The 16683-nt window shown below is 40.0% G+C and overlaps 1 long non-coding RNA gene across 1 annotated transcript; it reads left to right on the top strand.

Annotated features, from left to right (window-relative positions):
• Positions 1 to 5679: 5679 nt before the first annotated feature.
• Positions 5680 to 12003, top strand: LOC112104607. The gene is made up of 3 exons (XR_003899778.1): positions 5680 to 5772; positions 5945 to 6047; positions 11918 to 12003. It is a non-coding gene; the product is annotated as an uncharacterized LOC112104607 (long non-coding RNA).
• Positions 12004 to 16683: the final 4680 nt, after the last annotated feature.

Genomic DNA, 16683 nt, shown 5'->3' with positions numbered 1-16683 from the left:
CTTCGCCTCTCTAATCCCCGAGCTGGAGTGAAGGCGCTGGCCGGCGGCCTGCGCCCTCCGCCGGGCCTGAGCCTCCCGGCAGCCCGGGAAGAGCCAACCTCCTCCGCCAAACCCTACAGAGAAGGAAGGGGGTTGTGCAAGGAACACCTCCGGCTGCCCCTCACTCCCCCTCTACCCGGGTAACAGCTAATCCCCTCTGCTCCCGGCAGAGCTGGGCCGCCTGCGCTGGAGGCCCGGCCCGCTGCTGGAGAGGGCAGGGAGGGGAAGGGGAGACAAGGAGGGGGAATTACCTGAGCAAATCGGCGTCTGAATCCAACGAGAATCCGAGAGAGGGGGAGAGGAATCCGCCCCCCTCCCTCCTCAGAGGAGCCGCCGCCGCTGCTGGGCCGCCGCCGCCGCGGAGCAGGAGGCGGAGGGGAGATAATATAACAACAATAATCCGGGCCGGGAGGGGGGCTGGCTCCTCTTCCGTCTCCTCCTCAGTGCAGCGAACATGTAGAGCCGGAGGGTGAGCGGCCGAGACAAATCCCTTCCCCCTGAGCCTGCTTCACAACATCAACACGGGCCGGGCAGAACCGGTTCCGAGACACACACCGACCCGGGGGGCCGCTGCCACTGGCCCGCCGCTGCCGCCACCGCCTCTCCCTCTGTGCGTGTGAGTGTATGCGAGCGGGGGAGGGGGGGTAGTTTGGGCACGGTGAGTCGGTACCGAGCCGGGGGGGGGAGGAGGAGGGGGAAGGATCCTGTGTGTGTCTCTCTCCCTCTCAGAACAAAATGCCGACCGGAAGTGCAGCTGCAGGAATGACTCCCTCCACCGGCGCCAAACACCAACAGCCTCCCCCTTCCCTCTGCCGCCGCCGCTGCTGCTGCCTCCTCCTCGTTCACTCAGCCAGCCAGCCCTGTTTCCGCCACCGCCACTGCTTTCCTCCCCTCCCTGCAACACACAGCAGCTGGAGCTTCTCCGTCTGCCTCGTCTCGCCTCTCGGCTGCCACAGCTGATGTCCCCCTCTGTCTCTATCTCTCCTTTTCTCCACCCTTCCTCTGCCTCCGAGTTTCTCTTTCTTTTCCCTTTATCATCTAGATGAATCCGACTGGAGTTTGGACTTAGGCCTGCGCTAAGCAGAAGGGAACCTGCGATCTGTGAAGAGGGCACCATTTGAAAGAAGATTTTCTTTTAATGTTGATGAGAAGGAAGACTTTAAATGACTGCAAAATCCTTCCTCGCATGAGGTACTTGAAAAGGTGCATTAAAATGAATCCCAAAAGAAGGCAATCTTCCCGTTCCGAATGACTGCGATTTAGCAGACCTTGGAAACTTGCTGGATCTTATTTTATTGTTGTTCTTGTCCGTGTGTGTTAAGATGCTGTTGTAGCCGGATTTGAAACATCAGATGCTGAGAATGTTGCTTTGTATGGATGAGTATGGTAACCGAATAATTGATTTTTAAAATCAGCCTTCTTGAGCAAGTGCAGAGGAGGGGAGAGACTGCTGTTGAAGTGAAGGCTCCTTGGTTGGAAATTGAAATGTTTGTTGCCAGATTTTCCTAGAAAAGACTTTACTAGGCTAATTATGTGTTGTGAAGGAATCTTTGGCGAAGGCAACAGCCCTAGTCAGAAGGCTTTTCTATTTTCTGTTCGGGCATTGTGTGTGATCATACCACAGGATAGTACGAAGTGTGTGTCGTTCATTTATGCTGGGTTAACCGCCTCCTTTTTGCTCACTATTGAGATTCCGATCCTGCAGTCCTTACTCAGACAAGACTCCAGTTGATGTCAATAGGAGTCTTGTTTGAGTAAGGATTGCAGGATTGGACCATACAATTGGACAGTAAGTACCTGTAAATGTCGTGGAATGCATCCTTTCGGCTATGGATAGACGTAGTTTACACATGGGAGAAATGCCTTCAGATCATGACATTGCTCTTATATGCAATGCAACTGGATCCTCTCTGACCTCTATGTGATGATTGCTTGAATAATACCAGGTATGTCTCCACCACCGTTTTAAAAACGTGGCTGTCCCTCTCAAATTGAAAACTAGTTCATAGTGTCAGAGTGGAATATAATGTTTTTAAAAACTACATATTTTGAGGTGAAGGCAGTAGGAGGGATATCTTACTTTAGTGCTGTATTGATGATACTAATTTCATATTGATAAACATATATAAGTTTAAAGGGACAGACAACTTAAACCACACTTTTGTCTGAAATTTGTTACCTACACTTGTTCCACATAACCATTTAGGCCCTGATCCTGCAAATGCTTATGCATCACATGTAATTAGGGTAACCAGATGTCCCGATTTTATAGGGACAGCCCCAATATTTGGGGCTTTTTCTTATATAGTCACCTATTACCCCCCACTTGGGAAAATTGTCATTTTATTACATTAGATCTGCATCAGAAAAGTAATTTAAAGGATTGGAAGCAACGGTTGTTTTGGAAACTATTGTTATGACATGATAGATTCAGAATTACTGTAAAATTAAGCTCAAGTAAAAACTAAATATATTTTACTTATCTAGAAGCAATTCGATATAAAGGTTATTACAGTAATAAAGTAAGGTCCTGATCCTGGAATCAGATCCATACAAGTAGATCTCTGTAGTCCATTGTCTTTATTGGACTCCACGTCCAACCATAAGTATTGGGTCATATATGTCCACAGAACAATTTATTATACATAGATTCATTATGTTATATGATTGATGTCCAGGAGGAAGAAAGATTATGGTGTCATGAAAGTTATAAAAACAAAATGTTACAACAAAAGTGAATTGCAGGTGATAAGTCTGCAAAAGTTTTACGCCTCATCCTGCTTCCTTTGAAGTCAGTGGAAGGCAGTTAAGACTACATCTTTTCCTCTAAATGACAAATGTATGGCTATTATCACTGTAAATCTAAGATCATCATCACTCTAAATGTGCACACTTCTTTAATTTTCTGATTACTTGTTAGAATGAATAAAATAACTATGCACTGTAATTTTTCCATGTTTTTACAGGATCTGGTGTAACATATCCATTCAAGTTTTCCCTCATTTTAAGTTCTGCATGGTGTACTCTAGTAATGGATAGAGCACCGGAGTGGGACTCAGGAGACCTGGATTCTATTCCTGGCTCTACCACTGGCTTGCTGGGTGACCTTGGGTAATTCCCTTCATCTCAGCTTCCCCATCTGTAAAAGGAGGATAATGATACTTACCTCCTTTGTAAAACGCTTTGAGATCTCTAAATAAAAAGTGATATACAAGAGCTTTTTATTATTACCATTATTTCTGTTTAATGATTAGTCAATTCATATGTAATATGTACTGATTTCTGCACAGAATTTTTTGGAAGGTCTTTGATATATCTGCATAAATAAAAAGCCCTCACAAGACAGTTTATATTTTTAAATAAATAAATAAAACTTGCTGGCAATTTAAAAAACTGTTGTGCACAATTTTGGGAATTCATTGCATATATGTTCTATGGGTAGAATGCAGTGTAGCTCAACTAGCATTCTAAATTTATCAAGTTATTGAGGATTTTGGTATTAAGTCTGAGTAACAGTAGTGAATAGGAGTAAGGCAATGATGAATGCTATTTGCCAAGAATGTAAATATAAAGTAATGCTTATTGCATTGACTCTTATCCACAGGCACAAATAATTGCACCATATAATTAATTCACTGGGGAATATTCATCTTGAGAAGAAAATAACCTTAAGGTCAGGTGAAACTTTCAGTGATACAGATTAAAAAAAAACAACCCAGCCAAAGTAGCCTGCAGCATAGGGAATAAGATATGTGTACAGATAACTATGTTATGATTTTCAGGTTTACAATCTGGCAGTGACCATTTATTTTCTCCGATATAGGAACTGAGTGTAAAATTCTATCCCATTGCAAGTTTCCTTATACTAGTTCCTTAGTATAATCAAGCAACAGGAAATTCGGATAACATAGCACAAAATGATTCATTTTCTTTTTCTTGTAAAGTAACTACAAAACCTTTTTTCCCCCCCAGTCCAGAAGCTCTAAGCCTCATTTTAGTAACTTGCATTAATACAACTGTATTAAGAATTTTTCTTTTTGTGTGAAATGTTCAAGCCATGTATAATTCAAGAGAGCAAATTGTGCCCTCCTGTAGGGGAAAAACATAGAAAGCTACAAAACTCCCAGAGTTTCAGTTTAGAGTTATTTCCAAATAATCCTATTAGGAGTGGATTCTAACCTTTAGATATCCAGATGTCACAAGATCAGTATTTATACAAATGTTCTTTGGGAGCATCCACAAAGGGCTCCCTGTGGCTAATACTCCAGCCAAGCAGGCATCTGCCTTCTGCAGCAAATGCAATTTCTGAGTGAGCTTCAAGGATAGCCCATGTAGAGCACATAGCAGTAATCCAATATCAAGGTCTTAAGGGAATGGCCAGTGGTAAGGAGATCCACATGAGAGAGAACTGATCAGTCACCTTACAAGATACAGATGCGAAAAGAGTTTTGTCACTGAAAGAACTTTGAAATCCAGAAAAAGAATATGAGGATCCAAAAGCATGCTGTGATGGGGTGTACCAGGCCCTTCATAGCCCCTTCCTGGAGGTCTTGTGGTCCTACGACACCTCACCCCAGGAAAGGAGTAGCGAAGCTGGGTCCTTCAGTTGTGCCTAGAGAGACTGCATGAAAGCAGTAAACCAGAGTTCATCAGGCTCAGATAAAATGGGACCAAAGGGTAAGGAAGAGTGCTCCTCTCTGGCCAAAGGAACTTGAGCGACAACCAGAGTTCAGAGAGCGAGGACCTGAGAACTTTAACCATGAGGTAAGAGGTGAAGATAAAGGGGCCAGGTGGAAAGAGGCCCAGGTAAATAGCAGTAACAAATTTAAGTGGCTGCTGTTTATAGGGCTTCGGGGTTAGAACCCAAAGTAGTGGGCAGGCCCAGGTTCTCCCACCAACCACTGGTGAAGTGCTATAAATCCCTAAAAGGGGACAAGGCTTGTTTGGAAGCCCAATGAAGGACTGAATTTTAAGGGCACTGTCCCCAACATATCTTCCAGATACTTCCTCCCCACTTACTAACCTCTGTCTTTTCTGGACTGAATTTCAGATGGATCTTTTCCGTCAAAGATATTGTATTGGCTAGACACTGGAAAAGCAAACTCACTCTCTAGGTTTTATGATTAAAGAAACATAGAATTGCATGATAGTTACATACCCATACAAGGAAAGCAAATTTCAAATCCTTTGGAGCCCCACATGAGAGCTATGAGGATTAATAAGTAAATTCCTAACACACTCTCTGAGATCTTTCTGAGAAGCACTAAAGTAATTCTGTCTTTTCTGTCAGGATGTGCAAGTGAATCAGTACACCTTCATGATCAAGGGAATCAAAGGTTGTTAAAGTCAGCATAAACATTTGACCTCTATCCCTTGCAAGAAGATGATGGGCTAGATTCACAAAAAAAAAGGCAAAAAACCTAAAGACAGAAGAATATCTCAATTAAGGATGCATCATATGTAATTTTCAAACAATCATAATTCTTTAAAAAACCAATTATTCAAACTTAGAAAAGTCCATTTTCCATTTAGTGGTTTATTTGTTTTCCAACTTTTAAAGTTTCTTCATTTGTTTTTACTCTCCCATATTTTAAAATTGTCTAAATGATTTTCCCCTCAGATTTTCCAAAAATAATTTACCTTTGGACAGAGACAAAGCCTGGAAAGATTCAGCTCAAAACGTGTATGTTGGAGTCTAATAGGGGAAGATTGTGTATTGTGTTTAAATCATATGTGAGTGAAAATAAGAAGTTATAATGGAAATGGTTTTGAAATCTTAAGTATAATAATCATGGTCAGTGACAGGTGCAATGTTAATTTTAAGAATTTAATTTTAATGGAGTTTATCTTTGTATATTTTTTAGAAGTGTATTAATCTACAAACTCATGTTTGTTACTGTTTCAGTTATATTACAGTAATGCTTAGGAGCCCTAACCAGGATTGCATCAATTCTGTTAGGCAGTGTACAAACATAAGAAGACACAGTCCCTGGCCTGAGGAGACTCCAGTATGTATATATGTATCTTTGTCTGTACATTACCTGCACAAACATAATCAAAATAATTGGTTACATATGATATATTGCTGTAATTTTAGAGGAAATAATTTTCTTAAATAGCACCATGGTATGACCCATAACTCCTAATCATCTATGAGGGGTTTAAGTGATTGAATTGATCAAATAATGATATGTACTCTGTGGTTCCTGAGATACTTTATCCTGACAATCATCCATTCTGTATTATATCCCATATAACAGCCATTCATAGATTTCTTCAAGTTTCTCAGTGTTTTTCTGTACTTTCATTCACGTTCCCCTTCATTTCCAGAGTTATATCTCACCATCTTGTGCTTTGCTCCAGGCTCAAGTTCCAGTTTCCATTAGTCTAGTTAATGCTGTCTCTCTTCTGTTCAAAGCCCTTGTTTTTTCTTGCATTTCCTCAGGGATTATTCATCTTTTCTCTTTAGACTGTATTTTCCCAAGCATTTTTTGAGTGTTTCCTTCTCAGCTGCTCCCAAAGATAGACACAAAAAGCCCCTAGTTGCCCTCTTTTCCTGCTGACAGGGCAGCGCACACCAGAGCCGCCTGGCCATGCCTCTGCATAGAAGCCAAAGGGGGGAACATACCGCTGCTTCCGGGAGCCGCTTGGAGCCTGCACCCCTGAGCTACGCCCCGGCACCCTTGCCCCAGCCCTGATCCCCTTCCCGCCCTCTGAACCCCTCGGTCCCAGCCTGGAGCACCCTCCTACACCCCAAACCCCTCATTCCCAGCCCCTCTCCAGGGCCTGCACCCCCAGCTGGAGCCCTCACCCCCCCCATGCCCCAACCCCCTGCCCCAGCCCTGATCCCCCTCCCACCCTCCGAACCCCTCAGTCCCATCCCAGAGCACCCTCCTACACTCCAAACCCCTTCAGCCCCATCCCCAAGCCTGCATCCCACTGCCCCAGCCTGGAGTCCCCTCCCATACCCTGAACTCCTCATTTCTGGCCCCACCCCCAGCCAGAGCCCTCACCTCTTCCTGCACCCCAACCCCAATTTTGTGAGCATTCATGGCCCGCCATACAATTTCTATACCCAGATGTGGCCCTCGGGCCAAAAAGTTTGCCCACCCCAGTATAAAAGATAGTGCTTGAATTGAATTTATGTGCCATGTCAATGATGGCAAAAACAATACAGTGAATGATATCTGTGTTTGAAAAACACTTTATAAAGTAAATCAGCTAAGGATCAGCTGGAGAGCACGTTTTGTCAGAACTTATATTTTATCATAGTTGCATCTGTTTTCTTTACAAAAAAGCAGTCATATGAAATTATGATACGTGAGCTGGTTCAGGGAAAAATGTTAAACATCTATAGACTGTATTGCAGTTGAAAATATTTTAACACAATCATTCCTTTACCAGAATTTTTTCTCACCTATCTTCAAAAGGTTGTATTTAGGTTGCAAGTTCTGTGTGGCAACTTTGTTTTTAGCTTGTCTGTAAAAGTATTTAGCACACTATTAGTACTATAATAGCTTAAAATAGACAACTAGAAAATTCTCAGAGCTACTGCAGTTAATTTTTGGACTAAGGAACATCACAACTAGAGCTGTGTAGACTACACATGATGCAAATGAAAATACTCAGTGTTTGTGCCTTTGAATTTATTTAGCAGTCTACAAGTGTTTTCTTCAAAGTCTGTCACATACATGACTTAAACAAAATATTTGTTTATGACTTTTTTTCACTATCTGGATCTCAACAACCATTTAAGAGCAGCTTTTCATAGTACATTTGAGTTTTGAACTGGAATAGCTTGGTTTCATCACATAGTTAGCATGGTGTTTCTAAGGCAGTGGTTCTCAACCAGGGGTATGTTCACCCTTAGGGTGTGTGTAGAGGTCTTTCAGGGAGTACATCAACTCATCTAGCTTTTTGCCTAGTTTTACAACAAGCTACATAAAAAGCACCAACAAAATCAGTAAAAACTAAAATACCATACTGTCATGAATATACAGCTAAGGGTAACATAAAATCCCTCCTTTACCTGTAAAGGGTTAAGAAGCTCAAATAACCTGGTTGACCCCTGACCAAAAGGACCAATAAGGGGAGAAGATACTTTCAAATCTGTGGGGGAAGGTTTTTGTTTTGTAGTCTCTTTGTTGTTCTCTCCGGGACAGAGAGTGACCAGGGCAGAAAAAATACATCTCCTAAAGCCATATCTGAAATAAGCATCTAAGATTACAAATTGTAAGTAATAGCAAGGAAATGCATTAGGTTATCTTTTGTTTTAGCTTGTGAATTTTCCCTATGCTAAGAGGGGGGTTTATTCCTGTTTTTTGTAACTTTGAAGTTTTGCCTAGAGGGGAATCCTCTGTGTTTAAAATCTTATTACCCTGTGAAATTACCTTCCATCCTGATTTTACAGAAGTGCTTCTTTCACTTTTTTTTCTTCATAATAAAGTTCTGCTTTTAAGAACCTGATTGGTTTTTAGTGTCCTAAAAAATCCAAGGGTCTGGTCTGTGCTCACCTTGTTTACCTATTTGGTTGGTATATTATTCTCAAGCCTCCCCAGGAAAATGGGTGAAGAGGCTTGGGAGGATATTTTTGCGAAACAGGAACTCCAAGTGGTCCTTTTCCTGAATCTTTGTCTAACTCACTTGGTGGTGGCAGCATACCATCCAAAGACCAGGAAGAATTTGTGCCTTGGGGAAGTTTTTAACCTAAGCTGGTAGAAATAAGCTTAGGGGGTCTTTCATGCGGGTCCCCACATCTGTACCCTAGAGTTCAGAGTAGGGAGGGAACTCTGACACATACAATTACTTGTTTTACACTGTTCTAAACTATATACTGAAATGTAAGTACAATATTTATATTCAAATTGATTTATTTTATAATTATATGGTAAAATAGGAAAGTAAGTAATTTTTAAGTAATAGTGTGCTGTGACACTTTTATATTTTTATGTCTGATTTTGTAAGCAAGTAGTTTTTAAATGAGGTGAAACTTGGGGGTACAAAAGACAAATCAGACTCCTGAAAGGGTTACAGTAGTCTGGAAAGGTTGAGAGCCACTGTCTTAAGGTTCCCTGTTTCACTAAACCCTACTCCTCATTCTCAGCAGTACCACAACAGCATAATTTTTGCTTATGTCCATGTGAAAGACAGGAGGAGTATGGGGGGGAAGGGGAGAGGGATTGCTCCAAAAGATTGTTGGAAGGGGCATGCACCTGATTGCCAAAGATATTAAATGGCAGAGCAGGCCACAAATCCTCCTCAAGAACAAGTGAACACCAAGTAAAGAAGGAAGATGATTATTGGGAGGTTATTGGTGATAGTGAGTGTCTGTCATAATGAACATGGGAGGAGGATTGTATGGAGACAAGGGTTGTAGGACCCACACCCAGTGATAGGAGTCTGTAGGTTTCGATGCTTATGTAAATTGAAGTCCGAACTTTTAGATGTTCTTCTATCACATATATATTTCCATTTTTGAGGCTGGCTTACTGTGTGCTTTCATATCTCATGTTGCTATATTAAAGGTGGAGTTTGCATGTTTTTATTTTATTATGTTGCCTTTGTAATCCTAGGAATCTGGCCAGGCTTATTTAAAGGAGAAAAGGAAATTATTTCAGTTTGGCAGACATGTTTGTGGTGCTTTTTTATCCACTAAACAGGACAGCAATAATGGAAGCTTCCTTCAATGCTGAATATTTTTCTTACCGTCTCTCTCACCTTTGTCCTCTTCCAAAAAATAATTTTAGAGATATCTGTCAGACTTTCTTGAGAAGGTTGCTCTTCATAAGATTTGATATAATTTCTCTAGCACCCCAAAATTTCACAAAAAATCCTCTATATATGGGGGTTGCCAAAATGCCTGAAATGAAATAAAGAAATCTTCATTTGCAATTTCCAGAAAGAAACAATTCTTCACTTCAGTATATCTGTAATAATAAATAGATATACACCTCTACCCCGATATAACGCTGTCCTCGGGAGCCAAAAAATCTTACCGCGTTATAGGTGAAACCGCGTTATATCGAACTTGCTTTGATCCGCCAGAGCGTGCAGCCCCGCCCCCCCCCCGGAGCGCTGCTTTACCGCGTTATATCCAAATTCATGTTATATTGGGTCACGTTATATCGGGGTAGAGGTGTATATATAACTGTCCTGGTAGTTGTGATATTGTAGTTAACTTTTAGGTTTAGAAATATCTTTCCTGTTTCAAGTATAATTAACGTTAGGTAGCAAATGCCTAATATACTATGAGAAGTTTATGTGTAGTTTTTTTCTCTCTACTTTTAAAAAAAAGTTAACAGGGAAAAAAGAAATACAATATCTTTTTTCTTCACAAATGATAAAACAAAACAAAAAGAGAAAAGTTTTAGCAACAGTATATATGCTAAGCAACAAGTTACAGTATTAATAATATAACAGATGTGTGTCTGCATACATGTTTCTCTCTGATTGCAAAATCATACTGGAGTCTTTTTCTAAAGTGCTATTTTTGTGCGTGTGTGAATATAGAGCTCATAAAATTGATAACACTGGAGACTGAAGTCCTTATTTATCCATGAAATAGGGCAGCAATAACTCAAGCTTCCTTGCACTGCTCTGCTGTTATACCTCAGCCCTGAAGAGACCACCTCTAAAGGTTGAGAAGGTAGTTCAGTCTCTACTTCCGTTCAGTACTTGGTCTCTCTGCATTTAATACTAGCCTCATAATTATTAGTTTTATTAAACAGCAGGTATTTAGAAGAGACGCTGGCAGACAGAAGCAGTTTTATATTCTACATAGGTTTTATTTTCTTAGAAGATATAGCAGCAGGAAATTGGGACTACAAAGGGCTATCCCTCTCCATTTGTTTACCATTTACTTCCCCACACACTCTGTCTGTTCTCTTTGTTGTGATTTTGGTTTAACTTTAGATTTTAAAGCTCCACAGGATAAGGACCTTGTCTTGTTCATAGCTGCCAACAAAGCATCATACGTATCTATTGTGCTACACATTTTTCCCCCTATGATAATATAACTCTGCTCTTGTTTACCATCGATAAAATGGCTGCTGTTACACCAACAACTTCCCAAACATTTTGAATGGCTACAGTTACCCAAACACTCCAGATACAGATTGAAGGACATGACTCCTCACTTTCTTGGGACTCTTATTATTGCCTTGTAAATCAGAGAGACCATGCTATCTCACTTCATAATAGAAAACCATGCTGAACTGTTAAAAATATCACAAAGAACATAATTGGAAGTTTAAAACACTTTGCTTTCTTAAAGTGCATTCAGATGCCTATAAGAAGTATTTAGGCATCTAAATCTGTATTTGGGCACCTAGTTTTGTAAACTAGCTACTCAGGGTCTAAATTAGCCTAGCCTCAGTTCTCCAAAAAACTACTTTATTTATTTGAAACCTGGACATGTCCCTCAATATTATACACAGAAAGATCTTGATTAGCCAAATCCATTAAAACTCTGCTACCTAGAGATTTGAAATGGCCTAGTGACATTTTACTTTAGCACATCAGGTGAAGTTATTATTTACACTTTAAAATGGTTCCCCCTGAATTCTTGTACTTAATCAAGTAACTGAATTCTTGATTAAACAAAGTTTTGGGGTGTCCCCTGAGATGTCTAGATAATTGAGGTCCAAAGATATATTAAGACCTCTCAGTGCTACATTTATCTTAATTACTATCATGTTCTTCCCTTCTTTCTCCCCAGCCTCATTCAGGTAAATGAGGCCTGACTGTCACTGGAAGCCATTGCTGTGATTATTAAGTGCATTGTGATTGTGCTGAAAGGAAATACTTAAGCAGGTCAAAAGGACCTTGAAATACTTTGCAAGCCCAGAACTAACCAGGGTCAATGTTGTCTTGTGCCTAGAACCACTGCAGCCAGACTGACCCATCTGTTCCTTGGAGCTTGTCTATAAAAAGGGGAGAGAGACGTCCCTTAGAATTTTACCTCAGGTTTGCTTATTTTAATTTACAGATTTATCTCTTATGGTTTATAACTATAAGTTCACTAAGTCGTTTGAAATTTTGTTTAAAAAATATTGTCAAATAACCAACTGATTGCAAAAAATCCCCCCACCCCCTTTCTCATATGGGTAATGGAATGTTCCGATTGCTTCCTCAGATGGTTCAACTTTTAACTCCTTTTCTGCCAAGTTAGAACTATATCTTTTAAGTGTTTATTAAATCCCTATATACATTTTGTCTTTTTAAACACAAAAATACAACATACATTATTTAAAAAAACCTTCCAACATTTATAATGTGAACATATTAAAAGGAACAGGTTAAATTACAACCATCTTTAAAGATGAGAAATGGAATAATGCTAACTATACTTATCCATTGTGGGTTTTTTGTTTTCCATAAATTCTATTACCATATTTTAGTTTTTATTATTTGCATTACTGTACACCTAGTTATTTTTAAAGCACTGCAGATAATGATTTTTTTAAGTTTCACTTTAGATTTTGCAAACCTTAAACTGCATTATGATAGATTTATTCTGTTCATAACAACCTCTATAAAAATTTTAAATTATCTGTAGTAAGTATGTTTTATTAAAATAGAATTTTGAACTATCACTCAGCTAAAACCCTATTTTAATTCCCTCAGCCTCTTCAACTACCAGCCCATTTAATTTCTCTGTTCCTGTTCCACTTACTTCAGATGAACAGTTTTACTCCCATTCTTTCAAAATCCTATGTTCACTTCCTCTTTGTCCACTTCCAGTAGCCTGATATTGCTCTCAAAGACTCCACTGACCTGGCATAAGCTAAATCTAATTGCCTTTTTTCCTGTTCTTATCCCTCTTCAGTTTCTTGGCTGAACAGTGTAAACATTATAAACCATACTTTCCTTCCTCAAATCATCTCCCCTCTTGAGTTAACACTGGCATCCTTTGGGTCTTTACCTACCTTACTGAATGCTCCTCTTGCTTATATTTCAATGTCTCTTTTACATCTCTAACACATCATAAGACACCATCCTTGTACCACTCCTCTTCTTTCTGTGCATCCTTTACTCCATACCAGTCTTATTTTTTTCCTCCTCCCATAGTAACCTGTAAGCAACCTTGGGATGATGTTCCAAGCTATATACCAAGAATCATCTAAGTTTGTTTTAGGAAAAAAAGAGAGGGATAAAGTTCAAGCCACAAGAAGAAATAAAATCAAAGAATTAATTATGCATATTAGGCACATTCTAGCAATGATAAGCATTGTACTGGGAGAAAGTGTACCCCTGGGAGTTCCAAGGCACGTGGCAATTTTCCCAAAAGCTTGGTATGATTATATGAAATGAAAGTAAATTGTAGTTCTTAGTCTGTTAAGGACAAGTGTGCCACAGGTAAAGCTAGCTGAACAGAAGTTTTACAACTCACAAATCCTTATATCACATGTACTATAGTAAATAATGTTCCAAGACAATGTTCATTAATGTTTTATACATACTTGTTGCTTGAAAAATGTTAGCTATTAGCCAAGATGGACAGGGATGGTATCCCTAGCCTCTGTTTGCTAGAAGCTGGGAATGGGCAAAGGAACGGATCATTGATGATTACCTGTTCTGTTCATTCACTCTAGGGCACCTGGCATTGGCCACTGTTGGAAGACAGGATACTGGGCTAGATGGACCTTTGGTCTGATCCAGTATGGCCGTTCTTATGTTCTTATGCACATATGTTGTATATGACAGCAGTGGACTCAGTTTTCTTACTAGAAAGGGCTTCATTTACACAACGTAAACTCTGCAGTTGCAACCACAGCATTCAAAAGTGAAAAGAGAAGGCAATCATTTTGAATAACAATTGCAGATTTTGTTCAGTTCATCCCACAAGAGAAGTGTCTGCTGATTTACTTGGAGAACTTGTACAACAATGAAGTGTAAACAAGGCTACTGTATTCATTCTTTATCTAAACTCATAATTTCGCGACTGAAAAGAATCTGCTGAAAAGGTGATATTTTTAGGCTACATGAGCCTCCATAAGATACACCCAGAATGTACGTGGCTCACCATCAGAACGAAATCTAGAACAACTCACTGATGTGATGGAAACTTAGCAGCTAAAACTCCCCAGCAAGGTCATGTTTGAGAGAGAGAAAACAAATGAACAAATCACAAAATCCTTTAATGAAACTAGAGTGCTTGTAATGGAGTCTCTCTTACATCTGTCTTTTCCACCATTAACCAACAGTATGGACCCTCAGTTTCCCTCTCTGGTGTCTTTCACAGGGTTACAGGCCACTGTTGTGCTTTTGACTCTGGTGAAAATCCAAAGTCTATCCTTTCTTCTTCTGAAATAAACAGCTGTACAACACAAAACCTTTGCTCCTTTCCTGAGCTGAGTCTTCAGCTTATTTGGGCTCTAATAGTCACCCCTCAGCAGGGGCATCCTGGTTTCTTTGTTGATGCAGTGGTTGTCTACACCATCTCTAGCTGTGTGTATTTTACCCTAGGCTCAAAGGTCCTCATGCCATTCCTTGGCCTCTAAAAAGTTTCCTTTTCAGGAAATTCACAGCTAAGGTTACACTTAAAAGAAATCCAAACATATTAAGGTATAGCATTACACAAAGTACAAAACAACCTTAACTCCATCCTCTAATGATACCATGAGTGGAAAATATGAAAAAAGAAAGAGTGGGCTGGAGAAAGGCCCGGGAGTCAGAGAGGGAGATGCATATTGGGGCTTCTCCGGTAGCAAACACAGATGCTGCAGTCTTGTGCACCTACAGGTTCAACAATCCTGGGCTCGCCTCCAACCTAGGTCTCCAAGGCTCCTAGGACGGTTGTGAAGCTTGAGGCAGTGGTGAACTTCAGAGTGGTGCAGATCTCTCTGCCTTGTTCCACAATAAGCTAAATACAGTTTTACTTTGCTGCTGTTGTCATTCTGCTGCATTACCAGGTCTGTGTACAGCTCAAATTCCTCCTTCCACCAGATCATCACTGGGCTAGGTTTGTGTCTGCAAAATCCAGGTCTCCAGGGGCTTCATTCTGAGCTCCATGGCTCATGCTACCAGTTGTACTGCAGAAAACTCACAGCTCAGACACTATCACTGTGTTTCATTCACAAAGCATGAAGCTGAATGCAGTGAAAGTTGAACAATTAGAACTTTATTAAACCTGTGCATTTCTCTGTCCATGTGGCTGAGTTACTTCCAGCCTAACTCCCTCTATTCCGTTTCCCTGGTGTCCCCTCAATGACAGTGTCCTTAGGTAACATGGGCCCTCTGACTCCAGTTCCACTGATCATGATACACTCTTCACTAGATGGAGATAGGGATCCTGAGCTTTTCCTCTTCTTTAAGGAGAAGTATGTCACTGCATGTGACCTTTAGGCTGCTAAATACCAGCAAAAAGCCACACCTTTTCATTGTTACATTGTCTTTAATGCTTACTGGGAAATTAAGAAAGCTTTTAAAAATTATTTGCTCTTCCCACCCCCGCCCCCATTTTGAAGAAGTACAACCTAGTATGAGACTAGAAAGGTGAATGATAACCCAATATCACTCTTAATAATGAAAACCATTACATGTTTGTGCTGATACCAGACTCAAATGTACAATCCCCAAACCTGAAGGACATTTTAGAGAGACAATATATTTTTAAAAATTGACACTCTGAAATGTGTCAGTCATAATTCCTGGTCCCAATCAAAAAGAATGACCAAATTCAGGACACAACAATTTATCAATCCATATAGCATGACTGACTGTGCAAAAGGCCTTGGTTACCTCAGAAAAACCAGTGTCTGGAACTGCTTGTCACACAAGGCCTTAGATAAGTCTAGGCCTCGGAGGATTAGATTTTATTGGTAAATGTTGATTTGGGAACACACCCAAACTACCAAAAAAAAGTTACATCGCTAATAGAAATTTACAGATAGGCAAAGTAAGAACAGTGTTGCTTGAGAACTTATTAGTGTATTATTTAATAATATATTGAGATATACCTATCTCATAGAGCTGGAAGGGACCTCGAAAGGTCATCGAGTCCAGCCCCCTGCTTTCACTAGCAGGACCAAGTACTGATTTTTGCCCCAGATCCCTAAGTGGCCCCCTCAAGGATTGAGCTCACAATGCTGCGTTTAGCAGGCCAATGTTCAAACCACTGAGCTATATTTAGTTTGTATATTTTTATGTGATGTTGACAATTTGTGTTTTAATCCTTATAAAGCTTTAATTCTTTGAATCTCAGTGTCTACTGTAATTAAATTATTGTCTGACTCCCTCATTATCTGATCCCCCATAATTTCCTGCAAACGTGAAACTTTAAATTGATAAAAAATTGAAAAAAGTATAAAATCCATAATTTTGCACAGCTGTGAAAATTTAAATAAATAAAAATAGAAAAATGCTTAAAAATAAACATTGATATTATCAATTGAAATTATAAAAAAATAAAAATCGCATTTTGCCAAACAGATATGACAAAGCAGCAACAGAAACTTCAGCTCTGAACATACTCAAAAGTCAGTTAGGTATTTGCAAGGAAAAAAAATACAGGGTATAAACAGTAGAAAAGTTGGTGTTACAGAAATGTAAAAATATATGGAAAGTACTAAAACAGGTTTGGAAATAGATACAGACACTCCTATATATGAAGTACTGTGAATGGTCTAGAACCAAGTGAGCCCA

This window comes from Terrapene carolina, unplaced genomic scaffold (assembly GCF_002925995.2).
Source record: "Terrapene carolina triunguis isolate 2854851 unplaced genomic scaffold, T_m_triunguis-2.0 Scaffold69, whole genome shotgun sequence".
NCBI classification, from domain to species: domain Eukaryota; kingdom Metazoa; phylum Chordata; order Testudines; family Emydidae; genus Terrapene; species Terrapene triunguis.
The sequence above is the reverse complement of the archived record's forward strand: the minus strand, read 5'-3'. Positions and strand labels throughout refer to the sequence as shown.